Genomic DNA, 23,736 nt, shown 5'->3' with positions numbered 1-23,736 from the left:
TCAGTTGTCTTCTTGTTAATTAGTAGTAAGGGTTTATTTATTTTGGATCAAGGGTGTCAGGTATATGTACATTGATATTTTCTCCTATTTTATGGCTCCACTTTCCATTTTCTAAACACTTTATTTTGAAGAACAAAACTTTTAAATTTAGGTAAACTCCAATTTTGCACATTTTTCTTTTATGACTCACATTTCTCATGTCCTATCCAAGAAATCTTTGCTTGCCCCAAGGTTGCAAAGATTCAGTCCTAGCTCTTACATTTAGGTCTAAATCTTTTTTTTTTTTTTTTTGGCGGGGGGGAGACAGGGTCTCACTCCGTCGCCCAGGTAAGAGTGCAGTGGCACCAACATAGCTCACTGCAGCCTCAAACTACTGGGCTCCAGCAATCCTCTTGCCTTAGCCTCTTGAATAGCTGAGACTACAGGCACACAGCACTGCACCTGGCTAATTCTTAAATTTTTTCTAGAGACCGGATCTTGCTAGGTTGCCAGGGCTGGTCACAAACTCCTAGGTTTAAGCAATCCTTCAGCCTCAGCTAAATCTTAACTTTTGTGTATGGTATGAGGTAAGGGTCAATGTCCGTTTCTCCACTTAATTTCCCTAACATTTTTATTTAAAAATAAGTCCTTTAACTTTATTATTCTTTTGTAAAATTGCTTTAAACTTCGTTGTCCTTTTGAAAAATTGCTTTGGGTATTCTAGGTCATTTGCATGTTTGTATTAGTTTGCAAATGTCTACAAATAGTTTTTTTCTTTGGATTATGTTCACTCAATTTGGGGAAATTGCTATTTTACCAATATTGGATCTTATAATCCATAAACATGAGAAATCTGTTGGTTGTCTTTAATTGGTCTTAACAATGTTTATTTATAATTTTTAGTGTACAAGTCTTGATCAAATTTTGCTAAATTTATCTCTGATAATTTTATGATATTGGATGCTGTTGTAAATTAAATTGTTTTTGGATTTAATTTTCCAATGGTTCTTTGCTAGAATGTACCAATACCATTCATTTTTATATAGTGACCTCACTGACCTTCTCTTCTGAACACATTTATATATGTAATTACATTTATATAAATGCAATTATAGAAATCTATATTACAGGTATTTGTGTTTATATATTGCTCTGCTAACATACAAACATATTTATGTAATGTAAAAGTAGTTAGAGTAGGAGAGGGGAATCTCCGCATTTACTCTAGAATACTGACATATCAAAGCAGGTTACCAGGGGCTTTATTTACACCAAATTTGGGAGAAATAATGATGATATGCTAAGGAATTAATTAGCTCTAGCATCAGGTTTCTTAAACCAGAAACGGAGATGGACAAAGATTACATTCTCAATTCTTCAAGCATGTCCCTAAATGTATACAGAAACTTTATTTAATGTTCGTAGGAGCAACAATTTGGGGGGGGGAACACTTTGAAACTTTGTGTTTTCCAACTTAATTCCAGGAAACAGATTTCAAGTTTCTCCAAGTGGGGATAAAGGTAGGTGGAGTGGAGGTAGTATAAGGCTGTAAGAAAATGAGGGTAACAAAAGAGCTGTAAAACTAGAAGTACTGTAAAGAATTGAAAGAATATACCAGAAAAGGGCTTTACCTCACCCTGCATAGCTTTACTGCCAAGAGATGACTAAGTCAAATCAATTAATGTGGAAAATTATGCATCACTAAGACATTAATAGATGCCAAAGTCATGTCAAAAATCTGCCTTCGTCACTGGCAGTGACAGCATGGCAGCTGTCATGAAGGTCATAAGGTACCAACAAAAGAGAATGGCACAAGTGGCTGTAGGGGAGGATGCTAAGGTGAAGGTGTTAACCCAGGCCAGTAAAAGAAAGAACTTGTAGAGTGGAATTATAGCAGCTATTGTTCCAGGTGAAATAGTGTTCTTGTCATTTTTACTACCATCGGTGCTATGCTATTGTTCTCATAAAGCATAAGGAAGCCAGTTACATCACTTAATTTTTTTATATGAATAAGTCTGATTATTTAAAAATTTATTTTGTGTATGTATGTTCAAGCATGGAAGTCATACATATTCTTAGAACAGTGTAATTATGTGAAAAGGGCATGAAGTGAAGATCACCCCAATATTAACAGGAAAAGCCTGTTTATTCAGCACTTGCTACAGCAGGGGAGTCAGCCACAATCACCTGCATCTGGCAGAGACCCAAAGGCAGGCACAGGAATGGGAAAGTTTTATAATAGAAAAAAGGAAAGGCTTCAGATATGCCCTAACTGGAAGCACCTGGCTTGGAGAAGCTACAGGCAGGTTAACTAGAAACACGGCATACCATGAGATTGATTAGGGGTGCATATTTGGCTTTCTCCAGTTGGTCTTAAGTTGGAAGCAAGGGCAAAAATTAGAGAGGTCATCAGTTAATAATCAAGCCCTGGCCATTTTGTCCTGATTGTTACAAGGGTTACTGTTATCTTCTTGGATTGTCTGCTAGAGACAGTGGTCTGACTTGTAGATAGCAGGTTGGCTTCTTGGGTTGGTTGCTGCAGACCAGAGGACACAGTTCTATTTTTATATATGGTCACTGTCTGTCTACACATACACACTCAGTCTCTCAAAGGATAGTGTTAAGATAAACTTCATGTATTTCTCTTTTTTCCTTGATTTTTGAGGATAAATGTGTTATATTTTGCTAACAGATATTTTCCTGAAATTCTCTTTGTTTTATAGACAATTATGTTATCTAATTACATTTATTCCCTTTCCCTCACACTGATTGATCTTAGGTGGTGGATATGGCAGAATTCTGATCCAGTAAAGTTTTATGCACCTTCCTTCTGATATGCCATTCGCATTTACCTTGTATGTAGCCTCCCTTCCATGGAAGAAGATAATTTAGCAGACATTTAAAACAATGAAAAATCAAAAACCACTAAAAGGTATACCACTCCCTACCCTCCTAACCCCCAAGGTAGTGAAATTAGATTATAAACACAGATTAGGAAGTCATAGTTGTAGTTGTTCAGGCTTATAAGCCTTTTTGCAGTAAATTAGAAAGTCTAAAGAGAAATTCTTAGTAGAGAGAACATATGTTATTTATATATATTTATAACGTACTAAGTTTCTTCTTTTTCCCTTCCTCTGAGTTCTTAGGTTCATTTCACTCATTCAGCACACATTTAGTGAACACCTACTATGTTTCAGTGACTACATCACTATGGATACAGTAGCAAGCATAAAGGAGATGATGTATTAAATTATTTAAATGGGTGATTTTCATAATTTTAGTGTTTATTTTTCTTGTTTGGATGTTTGAGAAGAAATGACTGAGGGACTGCAGTTATTAAAAGTTTTCATTAGAAAAATGCTGTGATGGCCGGGGGCGGTGGCTCACACCTGTAATCCCAGTACCTTGGAAGGCCGAGGCGGGTGGATCACCTGAGGTCAGGAGTTCAAAACCAGCCTGGCCAACACGGTGAAACCCTGTCTACTAAAAATACAAAAAAATTAGCTGGGAATGGTGGCGGGCACCTGTAATCCCAGCTACTCAGGAGGCTGAGGCAGGAGAATCGCTCGAACCTGAGAGGCGGGGGTTGAGAATGTGTCATTGCACTCCAGCCTGAGCAACAAGAGTGAAACTCCATCTAAAAAAAAAAAAAAAAAAAAAAAAGAAAAAAGAAAGAAAAAGAAAAATGCTGTGATGACTCAGCTGTAGTTTAATTCTTTCTTCTCTCCAGGGCAACCAGGATATAATCAGTGTCATTATAAAAAATGTTACTTGGTTAGGGACGAGATAAGGCAGTTATTGTACTGGATAATTCACTGTATAGAATAAATTTTAACCAAGAAAATAAAATATCATTGCTCTGGTAAGGAACCAGAAAACAGCATCCATATTTTATGCCCTTCATTGTAATGGAAGTTTTACTTCTACACAAATGAATTCTAACCAATGCTCTTTCACTTTAAGACATGTAAAAGAAACTATGTAAAACAAATAATACCTTTAGATTTTAAGGGCAGCTTTCTGTTCCACAGTACCAAAGAGGATTTACAGGGATTAACAGAAGAGTAAGTCTTTAATATGTAGATATAGTAGGCATCTTGTGTTATAATACAAAAATGTATTATGTGCCTTTTGATACTCAGTTTTAATAAAACATTAATCATCAGATAACATTCATCAGATAACAACATTCCTTTCAAAACTGGTTTGCAACAGAGCCAAGAAATAGAAATCTAGACTGTATTTTAAAGCTTGTGGCTCATAATCCTCTTCAAACACTTAAAGAAATTCTCCAGTTGTTTTGCATGATAGCTCTTATTCTCTATTAAAATTTTTTTTCTGGCAGCAATATAAACATCAGTTTCACCTACTCAGAATTATAATGTAACTATTGTGACTACTGTAGAAGGTAATATAAAAGCAGAAAATAATAATGCTGAGCATACTTCAATGATCTAAGAAATAGATTTGGGGCTGGGTGCGGTGGCTCATGCCTATAATCCCAGCACTTTGGGAGGCGGAGGCAGGCGGATCACATGAGGTCAGGAGTTCAAGACCAGCCTGGCCAACATGGTGAAACCCTATCTCTACTAAAAATACAAAAATTAGCCAGGTGTGGTGGTGTGCGCCTGTAATCCCAGCTACTCGGGAGGCTGAGGCAGGGGACTGCTTGAACCTGGGAGGTGGAGTGCAGTGAGCTGAGATCGCACCACTGCACTCCAGCCTGGGCGAGGGAGCAATACTCCATCTCAAAAAAAAAAAAAAAAAAAAAAAGAAATACATTTGGGACATTTGGGATTTGTGGCTGGATGAAGTAGACTATATTCTCTATCCCACCCCACTCCCAATCTAATGCCAACAGATTGAGTAACACCAAATGGAGATCAGAAGCAGAAAGGCAAATTTTTGAGCAATTCAGTATCATGAGTAGTACCATAACAACAATAGGCAAAACTTGTCAAAATTTTGATGCAAAATTCTAATTCCTTTGAGATTTAGTACCAAGTCCAAATAAGACAGTTTGCTCAAAGAGATGGATCTTGTAGTCCAACTCTAGAAGCCTCCTTGAAAAGGGAACTTCTTTGTATTACAAGTAATCAACTGGTTAATAATACCATTTCGATTTCAGAATATATAGAATTCCCCAGAATTTAATGGGGATTCTGTGTCCAAATAGGTGGCATTCTAAGAGTCTTTTAGAGAACAGTCTACTCCTGTCTAGCTTCATTGTGAGCACAAAATAAAAAAATACTTTTACATACTTTAGTATGTGTGTGCAATTTAAAAATACAAATGCTAGAATTTTTCCCCCAAAGGAAATAATGGCAGGGACTTTTCAGTAATTGAAGACCTTCCAGCTGAGGATAACTAATAACAACTGAACAAAATAATTTTCTTTTTTTTTTTTTTTTAAATGTAATCTCGCTCTGTTGCCCAGGCTGTGAGAGCAGTGGCGCGATCTCGGCTCACTGCAAGCTCTGCCTCCCGGGTTCACGCCATTCTCCTGCCTGAGCCTCCCGAGTAGCTGGGACTACAGTCACCCACCACCACGCCCAGCTAACTTTTTTTTTTTTTTTTTGTATTTTTAGTAGAGATGGGATTTCACCGTGTTAGCCAGGATGGTCTCAATCTCCTGACTCATGATCTGCCCGCCTCGGCCTCCCAAAGTGCTGGGATTACAGGTGTGAGCCACCATGCCCCGCCAATAAATTTTTTTTTTTGAGACAGAGTCTTGCTCTATCACCCAGGCTGGAGTGCAGTGGCGCAATCTCAGCTCACTGCAAGCGCCGCCTCCTGGGTTCACGCCATTCTCCTGCCTCAGCCTCCCGAGTAGCTGGGACTACAGGCACCTGCCACCGCGCCTGGCTAATTTTTTGTATTTTTAATAGAGACAGGATTTCACTGTGGTCTTGATCTCCTGACCTTGTGATCTGCCCGCCTTGGCCTCCCAAAGTGCTGGGATTACAGGCGTGAGCCTCCGCGCCTGCCCTAAATTTTTAAAATTATTATTATTATTTTTTTTTTTGAGATGGAGTCTCACTTTGTTGCCAGGCTGGAGTGCAATAGCGGGATCTTGACTCACTGTAATCTCCGCCTCCCGGGTTCAAGAGATTCTCCTGCCTCAGCCTCCCAAGTAGCTGGGATTACAGGGGTGTGCCACCACACCCAACTAATTTTTGTATTTTTAGTAGAGACGAGGTTTCACCATGTTGGCCAGGACGGTCTCCATCTCCTGACCTCATGATCCAATCCCAAAGTGATGGGATTACAGGCATGAGCCACCATGCCCGGCCATTTTAAAAATTCTTAAAGCATTAAAGAACTGACATGATGGTGATGAATCACCAAGACAGTATCAGGGAGAGGACGGAATTTAGAATGGAGGTACTGCCTAGAGAGAGCCACTTCAGCACTGGGAAGCATCTGTTAACCAGGGAGAAATGACTGATCAGCTGGAGAGAGAGAGAAAAAATCATCATCCTAGCTTCATTTATTTCTACAAATATTTCCAAATACTGAATCTAACATATACAAATAATTAGGGGCATGAAAATACAAAAGAACTAACATAAGTAATAGGCAACGGAAATAGTAAAGGTGAGCATTAGAGGACTATAGCTAATCTCACAAGATAATTCTTAACACTGTAAAAATAAGGTGTAAAAGGGTTAGTGTCTTTGGGAGGATGAGTGGTGGAGATGGAGGAAGGAAAGAGAAAGTTACAGGAACAGGAGTCATTTGATGACCATTTCTCCAACACCACTAGAGGTAACTGGTTGAGGAAACTCTCCTTTCTTTCCTTTCCAAAGCAACTTCACATTTAAATTGTTCAGTCATGTATAATGATTCCTCCAGGTATAGCTAAATCATAATAGCTGAGAACAAATGATATTCCAAACAGTAGCATATATGTCTAAGCTAATAAAGGATCTAAATCAGGAACTCTTGATCTGAGACCCTCTGATAAATGCTGTTTGAGAAGTCTGCAAATCCTTTGAAACTGTATGTTTTAACAGTAAGTGAGTAACGGATATTTTCATTCTCCCACTCTCCAATCCTTCCTTGCCACCTTCTAAAAAAAAGTAAGGAATCCCACTAAGCCATAGCAAAGGTTACAAACTCAAATATCTTCAGGACACAAGCAGTTTTAACATATCTCACATGGCTAGGGGTAATGGTTGTAGGACATGATAAAGTATATGTTGAATTGCAGAGTATAAATACAGCCTGAAGGCATTCTAATTTTTAAGTATATGCTGGCTTACCAGTTTTTGGATACATTCTCTAGAATAATTTGTTTTAAAATTAAATGTAAGTTGGAAGTTAAGATGGTGGTCTGAGATGTTTTTCATAGTTTCACATCTCTCACTGTGAAGGGTCCAGAGAACAGAAAGGTAGGAAGAATGGTCCCTTGCAGGTAGGTAGAAAAACTAGATCCATATTAAGCTATCAATGGCACGAGTCATTATTAACATGCAACTGGGGAAAAATAATGCCTAATTAGGGAAGCCACACAAAATTATATGAAATCACAGGACCTCATCTCTTGAAAAGTATGTGTTTCTCTACTTACCCTTCCTCATCCCCTCTACCTCTCCTCCGAAACTACTGCCTTCTTTGATTTTTCTTTTTGAAGATATGAGAGTCTTGCTATGTTGCCTAAGCTGGTCTCAAACTCCTGGCCACAAACAATCCTTCTACTTCGTCCTCCCAAAGTGTTGGGATTACAGGCACGGGCCATCGTATCTGGCCAGCTACCGCCTTTTAAAAATTAACTCACCTAGGGCATAAGTTAAAGAATCAATTTTTAGGGAATTTCTCTAGTTGCAGAGGGGAGTATTTAGATGCCTAGCTTTAGGGTATAGAATGGGAGCTAGTAATAATGCAACTTGGTTAGAACACTCTAAATCTTTTTTTCTTTCCTTTTCTTTTTTTTTTTTTTTTTTTTGAGACAGAGTCTCACTCTGTCACCCAGGCTGCAGTGCAGTGGTGCGATCTCGGCTCACTGCAACCTCTGCCTCCTGGACTCAAGTGATTCTCCTGCCTCAGCCTCCTGAGTAGCTGGAATTACAGGGGTGAGCCACTGTGCCAGGCCTGAACACTGTAAATCTTTGATTCTTATTAATTTTGGTTTGTTCAGACTAGTTTTCACATAAAACTATTACACTGGGCAAACAAACCTAAATGTTTTATTTATTTATTTATTTTTTGGAAACCCAGACAGTGGGCAAAATTTTGTATGTAAGTGTAGTTTTCTATAGAGTTAATTAATACATTTCATCAGTTTTTTAAAAGGGCATGTGACCATAAAAATTAAGAACCACTGAACTAAAGATAAGCAAAAATTAAGCCAGTTTAAAAATGAAATAAACTAAGTTAGAAAACAAAAGAAAACAACATTCACTGTAGTGTACCCATTAATGAACAGATTGTCATGTAAATGCCACCAACCCAACCACATTTTCTGAAATTTTATACTTGTAGAACATACAATATAATTACATTTTTTCATTATATTATCATTTTTGAGTATTTACTATGTGCTAAGCCCTTTACTTACTTAGGTAATATTTAATTCTCATGACAATGCTATGAGGTAGGTATTATTACCTCTATTTCACAGATGAGGAACCTGAGACTAAGGAGGTTAAGTAGCTTATACAAATGTACAGAGTTCAAACTTAGATCAAAGTTAGTTTCTAACCATTAACCAATGGTTCTTGAATTTTACTGTGTGCACAAGAATTACATCTATGGCATAGCGTCAATGAATGGCACTGGAATTCCCACTACCAGAATGCTTTCTTTCTCCATTCATAATTCTTTTCCCTCTCCTTCCTTCCTTCCTTCCTTCTTGTATTCTCTCCACTCACCTAAGCTTCTGTCTCCTTTTTTTCTCTTTCTTATTCCTATCCCCTTAACTGAACTGCAGACCTACCAGTAGTGCTTATGGGCACCATTCTTAGCCCCACAGGAACACATAAACCCTATGTTTCAACCAAACCCTTACAACTCGAACATTTTCCCCATATATATGTATCTGATGAGAAAAGAAGCTTTTGTAGCCATCTGCATGGGGCTGTGGAGATCTAACACTGTTATGGGTAGAAGTGGTATACCTAAAGATGCCAGCTTTGACTTCTTATAGGGTTCTTCTCCATTAATGAGAAATTCAACCAATGGGACAAGTTCTAATATTCTCAACATTACTGTTCTGAGCTCCACATTCAAACCTAAGGCAGTGAGTTTAATGGTTTTCTTTTGCAGTTAGAATCTTAAATTCTCTGACCTTTCTTTCAGAGCTCAGGACTCCTAGCAGAAGCTAATAAAGAATATAAGTTTTATAGAAATCTATGTTTCTATGATTAAGTGATTTTCTAACTATTTGCCTTTGTTCCTTTATATGCTTCCTAAAAACAGTAAGTAAATTTGTCTACTTAGTATTTAATAATCCTACATAACTTAGACATACACAGATAAATGGAAAAAAAGTCCTCCAAACAATCTCTATCTCTCTCTCTCTCTCTCTGTGCTATCTAGGAATACAATTTTTATGACATTACAAACTCTTCCTTTTGCATTAAAGAATTCATTAGTTTGGCACTTTGGTAGGGGAACAGGGTTTCAAATGCTTACACTACAATCTTCCATCACAACTTCCTACTCTTCTGATTCTCTCCCATTGGAAACTGGAATCACTGTAGAGACGGGATATACAGAGGTGGAAAGTATTCACTGTTTAGCAACTCTTGCACTAGTGTTTCCTGGCATACAAAACTGCCCCCAGTCTACAAGGGGTACTACATGCACATCAATGTATGATGATGACTATTTGGCTTAAATGGGATGCAATATTTGACCAGCTCAAGAACCTTCAGTGCTTGACTGAAATTTCTAAGACTGATATTTCTTACTGAAATGTTCCTTTGGGTTTTAAACTGAGGTTTCTATTGTTTGCTTTCAACAGACATATGTTTGACATACAAAATATGGTAAAGATCCACTACTTCTGCAGTGTTATATTTCCATATTATTCCCTTATTGGCCTGGATTTCCTCATCAATAGCACAATTCATTCAAATATGGAAAGAAAGGCATTGATACACTGATCAGAGTAAGGAAAGTAATATATCATATCATCAAAAGTCACATTTATCTAAATGACAAATTTATTCTCTGTTGGTTTCCAAATCTGGGATGTTTTCTAGAAGTTGCACAATAAATAATATGATGTAATTACCTAGGCTTAAAAGAAAAGCACCATTCTAGGAAGAAGTAATCCACTGCAGTGTAGCAGTACAGACTGGGTAATGGGAAAGACCTACAGACCGTTATAAGAAGGGCAGCAGGGAGCTTTTAAAATGAAAAGGCTAGAGTATCAGTAGCACTATGGAACTTTTCTGTTGGAAGACAAGGATGAACAATTCATGCTTCCAGGCAATGGAATGGCACATATCAAATACGCCGAAATACAGAGAAGACACACTAAACCAGGTATCTCCAATTTGAAAGCTTTTTGGGCATAAACTGGAACTTTGTCAAGTGCATTTCTTTCTTTTTTTTTTAAATAGGGTCTCACTCTGTTGCCCAGGCTGGAGTGCAGTGGTGCTATCATAGCTCACTGCAGCCCCAAACTCCTGGGCTGAAGCGTTCCTCCTGCCTCAGCCTCCCAAGTAGCTCAGACTACAGCCACCACGCCCGGCTAATTTTTATTTTTGTAGAGGGGTGGGTCTCGGTATGTTGCCCAGGCTGGACTCAAAACTCCAGGCCTTAAGCGATTCTCCCACCTCAGCCTCTCAAAGTGTTGGAATTACAGGTGTGAGCCATTGTACCTGGCCAGACAGTGCATTCTGATGGTTAATTTTATTTGTCAACCTGACTGGGTTAAGAGAGAGCCAGTAAAACAACATTTCTGGTGAGTGAGGGTGTTTCTAGGGGAGATTAGCATTTAAGTTGGTAGACCAAGTAAAGAAGATCATCTTCACCAATGTGAATGGACATTGTCCAATCTGCTGAGGGTCTGAATAAAAGAAAAAAGTAGAGGAAGGGTGAATTTGCTTTCTCTGCTTGAGCTGTGACATCTATCTTCTCTTGCTCTTGGACATTGGTGCTCCTGGTTCTCAGCCCTCTGGATTCAGACTGAGACTTACACCATGGTTCTCAAGTCTTTGGTTTTGGACTGAATTACTATACCACCAGCTTTCCTGGGCTTCCAGGTTGCAGGTGGCAGTTCTTGGAACTTTATGGCCTTCATAATTGCCTGAGACAATCCCTCATAATAAATGCCTTTCTCTATATCTTTATCTATAACCTATTGGTTCTGTTTCTCCAGAGAACCCTGACTAATACATTCACTGCTTAATTTAAAACTTATAATTAATGCAGTTATAGCTTCAGTTTCCTTTATATTTACTGTGATGTGTTTTGGCTTTTATATAAAAGTATATTGACTAAAAATATGTAATATACTTCATGCCACTTTCATGAGGTCTGGGTTTAGAAAAATCTCTCATGGTGCCATATTAAGATTTTGATGCTGGCTAGGCACAGTGGCTCACACCTGTAATCCCAGTATTTTGGGGGGCTGAGGTGGGAGGGTTGTTTGAGCCCAGGAGGTTGAGGCTGCAGTGAGCTATGATCACACCACTATACTCCAGCCTGACCAACAAAGCGAGATACTGTCTCTTACAAAAAAAAAAAAAAAAAAAGCTGCTGATGCTGCAGCTAAGATTTGCTAATTTATCTCCCAGTAGTGATTTGTTTTTCTTGATCAACACAGAAAGGAATGTTCAAGAACAAAAGTAACTTAGCACCCATTTGTACTGTATCTTTCCCTACTACTACTATTTAAAAAATTTTCAAAGTATAACATTATTCCTCTCATCAATATGTAGCCAGTCTTTAAACAGCCAAATGTATTTATGCCAAAAAACAAACATGTATCATATACATTATAGAAAATTACTATACCCAGTTACTATCTTGGACTATATTTACTGATTTAAGACAGATATCCTTAGAATAGGATTTCCTAAACTAGGATCCAGGGAACTGAGATTTGGTTTGTGCTAAATGAGCTACGCTAAACTACAAGGTCTATGAATACAGGATTCTATTCAGCATTTTCATCACTGCATCCCTTGTGTTCACACCAATGCCTACTACTATAGTCCTCAACAAATATTAAATATTAAACAAATATTAAATATTTCCTTTCAAAGAAGGAAAATATCAGAATAAAAGGTAGTGGTAAAGATTAGAGATGTATAATAGTATATAGTAAGTTACTTTCTTCCGTAACACTCCAGCTTAAAATCCTACATCATCAAATTGTACCAATCACTGTCCTTCCTTCTTGTAGTTTCTCTAGACTTTAGGTCAGACCACTCATTCTTTGAAGATTATAGCTATTGGTTTACTCTCATACTCTCCAACAGTATTACAATAACAATTTTTCTATTCACACAGATGATCTTCTGGCCTCAGTTTGTTGACTTCCTCCCCTCCGGTGATCTCATTCCCCAATCCTCTTTCAGTCACCCACTCCCATAGTTATATTCTTAACACTGTCATTACTAATGACTACAAACTGTCCATAACCTTAATCTTAAATGCCTCTGACAACCACTTGATATTTCTAGCTCATTTCTTTGAGCCTATTGGTACCTAAAACCCACTGAATCTACAAAAGTTCACTGTCCTTCACCCGTCATGTTCTCATTTCCTCTCCTGCTTGGCTTAGATTTCACAGTCATCACCATAATCACTCCTTTGCAAATACCCTCAACTCCCTTGATCCTCTTTAATCTTCTCATTCCAATCTGGCCAAACCCCAACCCTGGTTAAGGTCCAATTCTTCACCTAATGTGTATCTCCAGTATACAGTTCCAGTACAGTTAAACGTGTCTGCAAACAAGTCCCTCGTTAAATTAATGACCACTAACGTTAAGTGGGACATTAGTACTGCCCAGCAATCCTACATTTCCCTAATCCATTCACTCTCGGAACACATTCCATGGCTTCTTCTCTTTCTTCAAACCTCAATATTTCTTTCCTCATCCTCACTTTCAGCTGGTTACATCACTCTCCATTTAATTTAGAAAATAAAAACAATCAGAAGAGGCTTTCTACCAGCTCACGTCACCATATCTACCTACTTACCTGCTGCATCTGTTCCCATAAGATAACCTTTTTTCTAGTTAGTTCACTCCTTTCCATAGTCAACCCCTTCATTTTTGCTTTTTATCTCATTTGTCATCTACTCAAGTGTGTTATTTCAGCATTTCCTATCTTTCTTCTGCATCATCAATTTCCCCTCTCTACCAGAGCACAGCATTCTAGTTTATTTAAAATAAACTGAAATTTATTCTAGTTTAGAAAATCCTTGCTTGTCTCATAGTCTCCTACAGCTACTTCCCTACTGCTCTGTTCCCTTTCATCACAGAATTCTTTGAAAGAGCAGTTTATACTCATTGATTACAATTCCTCTTTCCCACTCACTTTTAAACCCTCAGTTGTTTGTTTTTTTTTTTTTTCCAAGACAGGGTCTTGTTCTTCACCCAGGCTGTAATGCAGTGACACAATCATACTTCACTGCAGCCTCAAACTCCTGGGTTCAAGTGATCCTCCTGCCTCAGCCTTCCAAGTAGCTGGAACTACAGGCACATGCCACCATGCCTGGCTTTTTATTTTTATTTTGTAGAGTTGAGGTCTTGCTATATTGCCCACACTGGTCTCCAACTCCCGGCCTCGAATGATCCTCCCATCTTGGCCTCCCAAAGTGCTGCAATTACAAGCATGAGCCACCACACCCAGCCTGCAATCAAATTTCTGCCATCAAGATTCTACCAAAGTGGCTTGTCAAGATTGTCAGTAACCTGCAGGTTGCAATTTTAATAGTGTCAATGCAAAGTCTCAATGAAAAGGTGACATTTTAGCAAAGATCTTAAAAAAGGCAAGGGAACAGGGTAGGGCTAGTATTAAAAATATTTAACAACTGGGACAGCATGAGCACCTACTACTAATCGGTGGATGTACACTTGAGCAGGGTCTTAGAGGTCATCAAAGTAAATCTGGTGATGACAGCAGAGTCATCAATATATACATGTCCTTAAAAGATGTGGGCCTGAATGAGAATACCAACAAAGTGAGCACAGAGAAGATATCTATGGTCCAGGTCTTAGAGTATTCCAACTTTTAGAAGTGGGAGAAGAAAAGGAAGTAGCAAAATACACTATGAAAATGATGCCCGAGAATTAGGAAGAAAACAAGAATAATGTGATAACTTGGAGTCACAGAATAAGTGCTTTGGGGAAGAGGGAGTCAGTAACTGTGTTAAGTGTTGCAGGTAAGTTAAATAAAATGAGAACTGGAAACAAGCATTAGATTTAGCAATGCAGAGGGAAGAAAGTGACTGCAACAAATGGAAAAACACAAAGCTGTTCAGAGTATATGGAATCTACCTATTTTATTTTATTTTAGACATGGTCTCACTCTGTCACCCAGGCTGGAGTGCAGTGGCTTGATATTGGCTCACTGCAACTTCTGTCTCCTGGGTTCAAGCGATCCTCCCACCTCAACCCCCCGAGTAGCTGGGACCACAGGTGCACACCACCACGCCTAGCTATTTTTTTGTATTTTTAGTAGAAATGGGGTTTTGCCATGTTGCCCAGGCTGGTATACATTTTATTTCACAATGGTTATGAAGAAAACTTTTGGGTTTTGAGAAAACTCATTGAAGGATGAGGCTTCAACTGCACTTTCAGGTAGCGAGCAAGCCTATCCATCCTTTTTAGTTTGGCAAGCCTTACCACTCCTCTACATCCTTTTCAGTCATAATACATCTGGGTGAGGAGACACAGTTAACATGTGAACAAAATCAAATACACAATGCTTTTCTATATAAGACAGACTATAAAAGCCAAAAATATTTAAGGATGACCATGGGGGGTTAAAGTGATACAAAAGGCTTCTGAAGGACATGTGAAGAGACAAACACACACAAATTTTAAAAAAGCCAAAAGCAATACTCATCAAAAATATGTAGTATTGGTGAAAGTTCTGAGGAAAATATTTTGATACATTTCTGGAAGAAATGTACCAGAGGGAAATCTAGTAATATAAAGATTTAAGATTTTGAATAATCCTGGATTTCTATCAATTCCATTTCAAGGAATTCATTCTAAGGAAATAACGGTAGATATGAACAATCATTCAGCAATTAGTATGTTCACTGAAGCACCTTTATAACAACAAGAAATTAAAACAATTTAAATGTTCAGCAACAGTATATTGTTTTTTAAAAATTATGTTACATTTATATAATGAAATGCCCTACCAGGAGAAAAAATGATGGAATAGTTCTTAAGGTAAAAACACATACAACATAATTTTAAAAAGTCAATTTCAAAACATGATATATACAATATCACCTTAAGTTTTTTAAACTATTTTTAAATTTTGTGTAGCGATGGGGTCTCACTATGTTGCCAAGGCTAAGCCTTGAACTCCTGGCCTCAAGCAATGCTCCTACCTCAGCTTCCCAAAGCAATGGGATTACAGGCATGAGCCACTGTGCCCAGTCTATCGCCTTTACTTTAAAAGTACATATTATGGACTGAATGTTTGTGTCTCCCCCAAATTTATTTGTAGAAACCCTAATTCCCAGTGTGGCTGTATTTGGAGAAAGTAATTAATGTTAAATGAGGTTATAAGTGTGCAGCCCTGATCCAAATAGGATTAGTGTCCCTATAAGAAGAGAAACCTCTCTGCTCTCATTCTCCCTCCCTCTCCTGACATGCACGCACAGAGGAAAAGCATGTGAGGACACAGTGAGAAGGCAGTTATCTGCAAGCCAGGAAAAATGCCCTCACCAAAAACGGAATCAGCCAGAACCTTGATCTTGAACTTCTAGCCTCCAGAACTATATGAACAGTAGTTTGTTGTTTAAGCCACCCAATCTATGGTATTTTGTTATGGCAGCTTGAGCGGATGAATAAAATACAGCCATTTCTCAGTATCTGCAAGAGACTGATTTCAGGACCCCCCTCCCAATCCCATACCAAAATCTGTGGATCCTCAAGCTCCTTGTATACAAAATGACGTAGTATTTGCATATATCCTACGTATATCCTCCCGTATATTTGAAATCATTTCTAGGTTACTTACAATACCATATGCAATGTAAATGCTATGTAAATAGCTATTATACCATATTGTTTGTATTAGTTTTTACTCTTGTATTATTATTTTTGTGAGTGAATTTTTTAAATCTGTGGTTGGTTGAACCTATGGCTGTAGAACCTGTGGATATGGAAGGCCAACTGTATGTAAAAAGATTGCTAGGCTATATTCCAAAATATTAACAATGGCTTTCTGATTAGTGGGGTCATGGATTATGTATATTTTCTTATTTTAGCTTAGTTGATATTTTATATAATATGGATAACTTTTTAAATAAGAGCTAAAAATATTTTCAAAAGACAGTGAAAACATTCTTCAGAAAACTTCCTGACAGTACTTATGTTTCCAATAGAAACTAGACACTTAAGTTTATTTTAAACCAAGAGAACTAAGATCATAACTTCTTCAATGGGTCCCAATAATCCCCGTCCCTTCTGTAATCATGACCTTTTGTAATTCCCTCCACTTGAGTGTCTTGAGTGTGAGTTGGACCTACCGGCTGGCTTCTAATGAAGAGAATATGGCAAAAAGTGATAGAATGTCACTTCCATGATTAGGTTATAAAAACTGTCACTGTCTTGCTGGTACCCTTTCTACCTCTTGCTTGCTTGCTCTCATGAAACAAGGTGCCATGTTGTGAGCTGCCCTACGGAGACGCCCACATAGCAAGGAACTGAGGGTGGCCTTTGGGTGAAAACCAGTGAGGAATAGAGGCCCTCAGTTCAACAGCCCATGAAGATCTGAATCCTTCTAATAACTATGTGTATAAACACAAAAGAGGATCCTTCCCTAGTTGAGCTTCAAGATGACTACAGCCTCAGCTGTCACCTTGATTGCAACCTGTGAGAGCCACAGAACCCTGCTATGCTGCATTTGGATTCCTGACACATAGAAAATGAGATAACAAATGCTGTTTTAAGCTATTACCTTTTATGGTAATTTGTTATGTAACAATAGATAACTAATACAAATACCTACTCTGAAGAACACTCAATAAACAGAATTTAACCAACACTTCCTGCAGGTCTTACAAATTTAAATGTGATAATTTATAAATTCTAGATAAGAAAAAACAAAAAGACTAAGAGGATTTTAAGTGACTTAGAGGTAAAGGATGGCAGTGGAAACATCAGATACAGAATTCCAGCTTCTTGCGTGTCAAAACCCAAGTGAAGAGTACCTTTCTGTCCCTTCTTTGCTCCCACAGAATTCTTCCTGAACACTGCGCTGCAGGAACATATGTTCTGCTTAAGAAACACATTTTTTTCCAAGAAATAAATGTGTAATAGTATATACATGTGAGAAATATGTTGTTAGCAATAACTGATGTTCCAGGCATTGTGCTAAGTAAATTATAGGTACTAGCTTATTTAACTATCACAAACACCTTATGGAGTGAGTGATATTACTATCTTCATTTTATAGACAAGGAACCAGAGTAGATTAGAGATATTAAATAAAAGTCACCAGCTAATAAAGTAGCACAGCCAGAACTGAACTCAAGCTTCTCTGTTCCCAAGCCTGCACTAGACACCACTATGAAAAACTGACCCCATTAAAAAAAACACGCATACACACAACACAACTTAGTATTTATATACAGACTGCATGTAAAGATGCCCAATAACTACAGTATACATGAAATTTTATTCTTTTTGTGAAGCATTCATTGAAAAAAAAGATATAACTTTACCTACAATATCCTTAGATAAAAGGCAGTAAAAAGTCAACATAAAACATTATGAGGCCAGGTGTGGTAGTCACTCCTGTAATCCCATCACTTTGGAAGGCTGAGGTGGGAGGATTGCTTGAGCCTTGGAGGTGGAGGCTGCAGTGAGCCCAGACCCTGCCACCGCACTCCAGCCTGGGTGGCAGAGTATGACTCTGTCTCAAAAATAAATAAATATATTTTATATTTTTATTTTACATATTTTATGTATTTATGTATGTTTATATTTTTATTTTACATATTTTAATATGTCATATCTTTACAACCTTCCTGTGATATAGGTAATATTATCATCCCCGTTTTACAGAGGGAAATTAGGAAATTAACAAATCATGGTTAAGTAATTTGCCCAAAGTCACACAAGTAGTAAGCAGCAGAACTGGTATATGAACACAGGCAGTCTGGCTCTAAACCACTGGCATTTTACTCTAAACCAGAACATTTTACTTCTTCAAAAGCTGGAAGTTAAAATGGTTTTACAGTTAATGAAAATATTGCCCCTTTGGATATCTAACTAAATTACAGATCTAAACACCACATTCAGAGGCCAAGCCTTCAGATTTTGTGATGTAAAACACCTTAGAAAAGTTATCTAAAAGTTAGTGTGATGAGATTATTAACCTTCTAAATGCTGGGGCACAGAAAATCATACCCCAAAATATGGTCCCTTGACATGCTGAACTAAAGCAGCAGCCTCAAGGGCTTTCTGGCCTCCCCTCCCACTTCCTGTCTCAATCTTCTGCCTCTCCCAAAGCATAGGATGAGGCTGTTCTCTGAAGTTCCCTTATCTACCTAGAAACTGGACCCACCAAAGAGGAACACAATTGTCCCCGATCCCCTTCCTAAAATTTCATTAACTACAGAAGATTAAAACTCACATCACAAACAATGAAAAACTAAAGATCAGGAAAACAACTAAAAATGTTCAAAGTAGGGTGGGCATGGTGGCTCACACCTATAATCTCAGCAAAAGTGCGGAGGGAGGCCCAGGTGGGAGAATCACTTGAGGCCAGAAGTTCAAAACCAGCCTACGCAAAATTGTGAGACCCTGTCTCTACAAAAATAAAAATTAAACAGGTGTGGTGGCATGAGTCTGTAGTCCCAGCTACTCAGGGGGCTGAGGCAGAAGGTTGCTTGAGCCCAGGAGTTGGTGGTTGCAGTATGCCTAGGCAACATAGGGAGATCTCATCTCTATTTAAAGAGAGAGAGAGAGAAAAAAAAGAACTTACATGGATAGGAAAGTTTGGGGAAGAAAAGCCATTTATATTCATATTCTAGTTCTTATGCTTACTTCCATAACCAGTAATAAGGCAGTATCTCATACTTCTAATACACAACTTATTTCTGTTTCATTTGTCTCCTAATCTCTACTTTAGACTTCATATCCTGATAGGCCAATCCCATAGTTCTATTATTTCCTTTTTCATTCTCCTCTCAAGTCTATCCACTATACAACTTCTAGCTTTTTGTTCTTGTTGTTCTAATAATTAACAGGCGCTTTTTTTTTCCATTTCAACCTTTACAATAGCATTTCTTCTTTCTTTTTATTTGGTGCAAGGGAGGTTACCAACTGTTTTGAGAACCTGTGATTGGAAAAAGTACACATGTACATGTAGCAAGTTTTTACTTATCATTTTAAAGGGCTAAGACTCCCCCCAAAGCTCATCAATTTTACTCAGGTTAAAAATTCTGTTTCATACTTACTGTATTTACAATAAAGCAGAATACAAACACAATATAACAAAAGATATGAAACAGGAGGAAAAGGCTCTTGGTACTCATAGGACAATGCAAAATCATACAGAAGATTTTATGTACAAGCACATAGTTTGTAGCAAAACCAAAGAAGCATGGTTAATTATTTAGGATAAAGATAACATTTTATAATGTTCTCGGAAAGTTTTTAAATGGAAGAAAGAAAATGAAAAAAATATCATCCTTTGATTTTAATGGAAATGACCATGACTATACAGGAGTTGGGAAAAGACAGTTCAAGGAACTACTCACTTTAAATAAAACACTTTGTTTACAATGGCTTGTGCTTATGCTATAGAATGTACAATACAGATAAAAAATCCAAATGAAAAAAATTTTTACAGGTGCAGAATATACACAAATATGAATATGCACTAACTGTAATCAAACTGTTTTCTCTTTTTGAGTTTTAAATATATGCTAATTTTGCTGTCACCTTAAATAACACTGTCCTTTGAAAGACACTACCGTTTTTTAAGAGATTTAAAAGAATCCATATAAAAAGATTAATCTCAAATTCCTCTGAATATATTTGGTGTTGATAAAAGCCTGCCTATTTCAAGACTGGTGTGGGCTTTGGCCCTTAACCTTTCATGAACATATAGTCAAAAGTCCTATAAAACTGTCAACTTGGCCTACCATTATCTGTGTCAAAGGTCACTTCTATACTTGAAATTTTATATTATAATGTGAAACAGAAACACTTAAAAAACTAAAATAAAAACAAAGAGTATCACCATCATTTAGTGTCATCAGATTACTGAAAATTTTCAACAGAAGTTCATTGTAGAAATTTTAGAAAATGCAGAAAAGTATAATGATGATGATGATGAGTAACAGAAAGGGTGCTAATGTCTTGTTTATTTTGCCTGAGCTAAGCATGTGGCATATACATTATATTTCACTTAATCTCTGTAACAATCCTATGAGATGATAGGTTGTTTTGTTTTTGTTTTTGTTTTTTTTTTAAGATAGGTCTATTTTTATCAGTCACACAGCTAGTAGGTGGAAGAGAAAAAAATTAAACCTAGATCTAACTCCAGAACATAAGCTCTTATTCACTAATACATGCTGCCCAAGAAAGAAAATTAAAACCACCTGTAATGCCACCAACCAGATATAATCTCTGCTAACTAATATTATCTCACAACAATCCTACTCTAACTTTCCAATAATTCAAAGTCTCCCCTCCTTAGGCAACCGGTGGTACGGTTTGGTATATTCTTCTAGAAATTTTTTCCTATGAATATATATTCATGTATCTATATAAAAGCATAATTTGTTAAATTATAGAAATAATGTTGCTGTGACAGGAGACTGTGGAATGGAAAAGTTAAGTGACATGTTCCAGACCGTAAGATTCATCAGAGAAAAATCAGAATTGAAATGCAACAGGACACATTTAACAAAAAATGACCCCAAACCTTTAAGTATTTTTTCTGATTAAGACCTTGTCTTATACCTTAGGATCATCACTGCAAAAATAATAAAATCAACTAACATTTATGAGCACTGACTATGAGCCAAGCATTCTTCTAAGTGCTTTATATATATTAAACTGATTTAAAATTATCATCTCTATTTTTACAGATGAAGAAACAGGTAGAAAGGTTAAGTGACTTGCCCCAAATCACACACCTAATAAGTAATACTGTAGATAGAAAAGTGATAGAGTGTAGGATGAATCTATTTTCTTATTTTGGAAATTGCTTTATTGAAATCACTAACAGTTGGTTACCCTTTTTCATAAAAATAGAATATGACTACCTCATACTTAACTGAATTTTCTGCTTTTAAATCTAAGGACAGTAAGGAATGCTCATGCAATTTACACAGTGACAGGATTAGAGGGCAATATATTTTTGGACTATATTGTGTCCACTTCAAGAGCTGAACAACAAATCCTGCTTGTGACCCTAGACAAATCACTTGAATTCTCTAGATCTTAGTTTCCCCACTGTGAGACAATTAACACACACAATTCCCGGAACATCCCCTTTATTCTGGTAGTTTACTTAACACCATCGATTATCTCCACAGTTGTAGCTGCAGAACCAAAACATACTGTTTGCTTGTATTTTTCCCACATTTTTTGCATACAACAAATGTAACTTGAGGAACAGTAAACCTTTAATTAGATATTATAGAAGATAATGCTATATAATGAATCACTCAATTTAATATTCCAGCTCAACAGCTATACTCCAGAGTAGCTTTCCCTACACTTTTGGACTTAACCATCAGTGAATTGGTTTGGTTTGATCCACAATTTCCTTTTAAATGCAGGACAACACAGAAAAGTTAGACATGGGTACACAGATGTCAGGTACAAAAAGACATACCAAGAAAAATATATAAGTCCATTTCTCAGACACAAAAGCTACCAAAAGGTTTAAGTTTAGATAACACAGAAACAACACTGGCAGTTACTCCCCAGATATCAATAGTGGTAGAAGGAACCCCAAAGACTTTCAGCATTGTTCACTGAACCACTGAACAATGACTGTACAGTGAGCAGCCTGCAGCAGCCCTGTAACCCAATTGGTTCTCAAAGCATAGAATCTCAAACAGCAGCTTCAGTATGATCTGAGATTTTGTTAGAAATGCAAATTCTTGACCCACTCCAGACCTACTGAGTAAGAAATTCTGGGGGCCCACCAATCTGCATTTGGACAAATCTTCCAGGTAATTCTGAAGTAAGTTAAAGTTTGAAAACCACTGCTCTAACCTTCAGTTTGTGATTGTTGCCTCTGGGAGACAAAGTATTTTCCTAAATTTTCAGGTGATAATGAATAAAGCAGGCAGACAAGAAGGTATCAGAACACTAGTAGCCTTAACTGTATTACTCTGTATGAATGCACAATAAAATATCATCAGTGGTGTTAGTATATCCTATGTGAAAGAAATTCAAAAATTAAGTATTATTTCACTTTATAATACTAAAATTTGCATGAAAAAATGCAAAATCTTTTTGGTTTGTGAGTATACTCATCAATTCATTTGGTTATTGTTAATTTTTGATACTATGTAGAGATAATAGCTTCAACCCTCAGGTTACCATTCTTATCTTGGTAGAAACTAATTTTCAGAGCATCTAATAACTTGATTAGAAACGAGCAAATCACTATAAAGTTTCTATGCTTTAAAATTGTTTCAGATAAGAAAAGGAAAGACTTTTTTAGCAGCACTTTGATATTGTGTTTTAGTTTCTTCCTTTCTAAAAATCATAACCGAGCTTTAGTTTAATTCTAATTCAACAAAGAATTCATGCCTGTGGAAAATATACATAAATAATCACCTGAATAAGACTTTAGCTTTAGATTAGATTAAAGATGTCAGATGGGCAATCAGGAAGTGAAAGATTAGGCCCCCATGACAGTCATTCTGACTTGCAAATCTGGAAAAGAAAAGGCCTCTGACAGGGTTTTCCCTCTAAAACTCAAGAAAGGGATAGAAAATTAGCACACTTATTTTACTTTATAACACTAAAATTTGCATGAAGAAATGCAAAGTACAATATTCGACTGCCCAAGAAGCGTGACAATACCTCAAAACATGAAAGATTCTTCTAATCGTGTGCTATAGTACCATTTAAAGAACTACTTTGTTCCTTTTGAAAACAGAAAAGCTGGTTCCTAATACAAAACTGTGATTGATTTAGAAAAGAATGGTTATCTATAAGAGTGGATGAAGCCGTTTCAATACCCCGAAGGAAAGCAAAATCCCCAAGGTCTTTCAGTATTCAAAATTGACTCATAAAATGAAACGTCTCTCATTTTATGAGCTTTGGCCCAAATTTTCTCCTACTGTTTTGTTTTTTGTTTTACTATGTCTTATCTGGCTTCGAAGGTATATTATACTGACATTTCAGATCACAGATACTGATATCTTTCCCAGAACTAGGAATCATTTTACTCTGCTGACCCCTCATGCTGTAAATATGTAGTAGTTGTATTCACTGTGGTTTAACATCAATTTTAATGAGCAGGAATAAACAAAAGACCTAAAACCAAGTCTTCCAAGGTCCTTCCTTTACTAATGCTCTAATCTGTATACTAAGCTAGAGCTGTGAACATTTCTGACACAGCTCT

General features: G+C 37.1%; 1 protein-coding gene across 11 annotated transcripts in view; it reads right to left on the bottom strand.

Annotated features, from left to right (window-relative positions):
• The window catches only part of TANC2 (tetratricopeptide repeat, ankyrin repeat and coiled-coil containing 2), a 471,869-nt gene that overhangs the window by 251,657 nt on the left and 196,476 nt on the right, over positions 1-23,736 (bottom strand). Inside the window, exon 1 of one of the 11 annotated variants that reach the window (XM_034942676.3) lies at positions 22,944-22,964. The exons of the other annotated variants lie outside the window; for them this stretch is intronic. The gene's annotated coding sequence lies outside the window, so the exon portion shown is untranslated. Of the gene's footprint in view, positions 1-22,943; positions 22,965-23,736 lie in introns of those variants that run through there. 11 annotated transcript variants of the gene reach the window in all.

Source organism: Pan paniscus, chromosome 19 (assembly GCF_029289425.2).
Source record: "Pan paniscus chromosome 19, NHGRI_mPanPan1-v2.0_pri, whole genome shotgun sequence".
In the NCBI taxonomy this organism is placed as follows: domain Eukaryota; kingdom Metazoa; phylum Chordata; class Mammalia; order Primates; family Hominidae; genus Pan; species Pan paniscus.
This window is presented reverse-complemented; position numbering and strand designations above follow the sequence as displayed.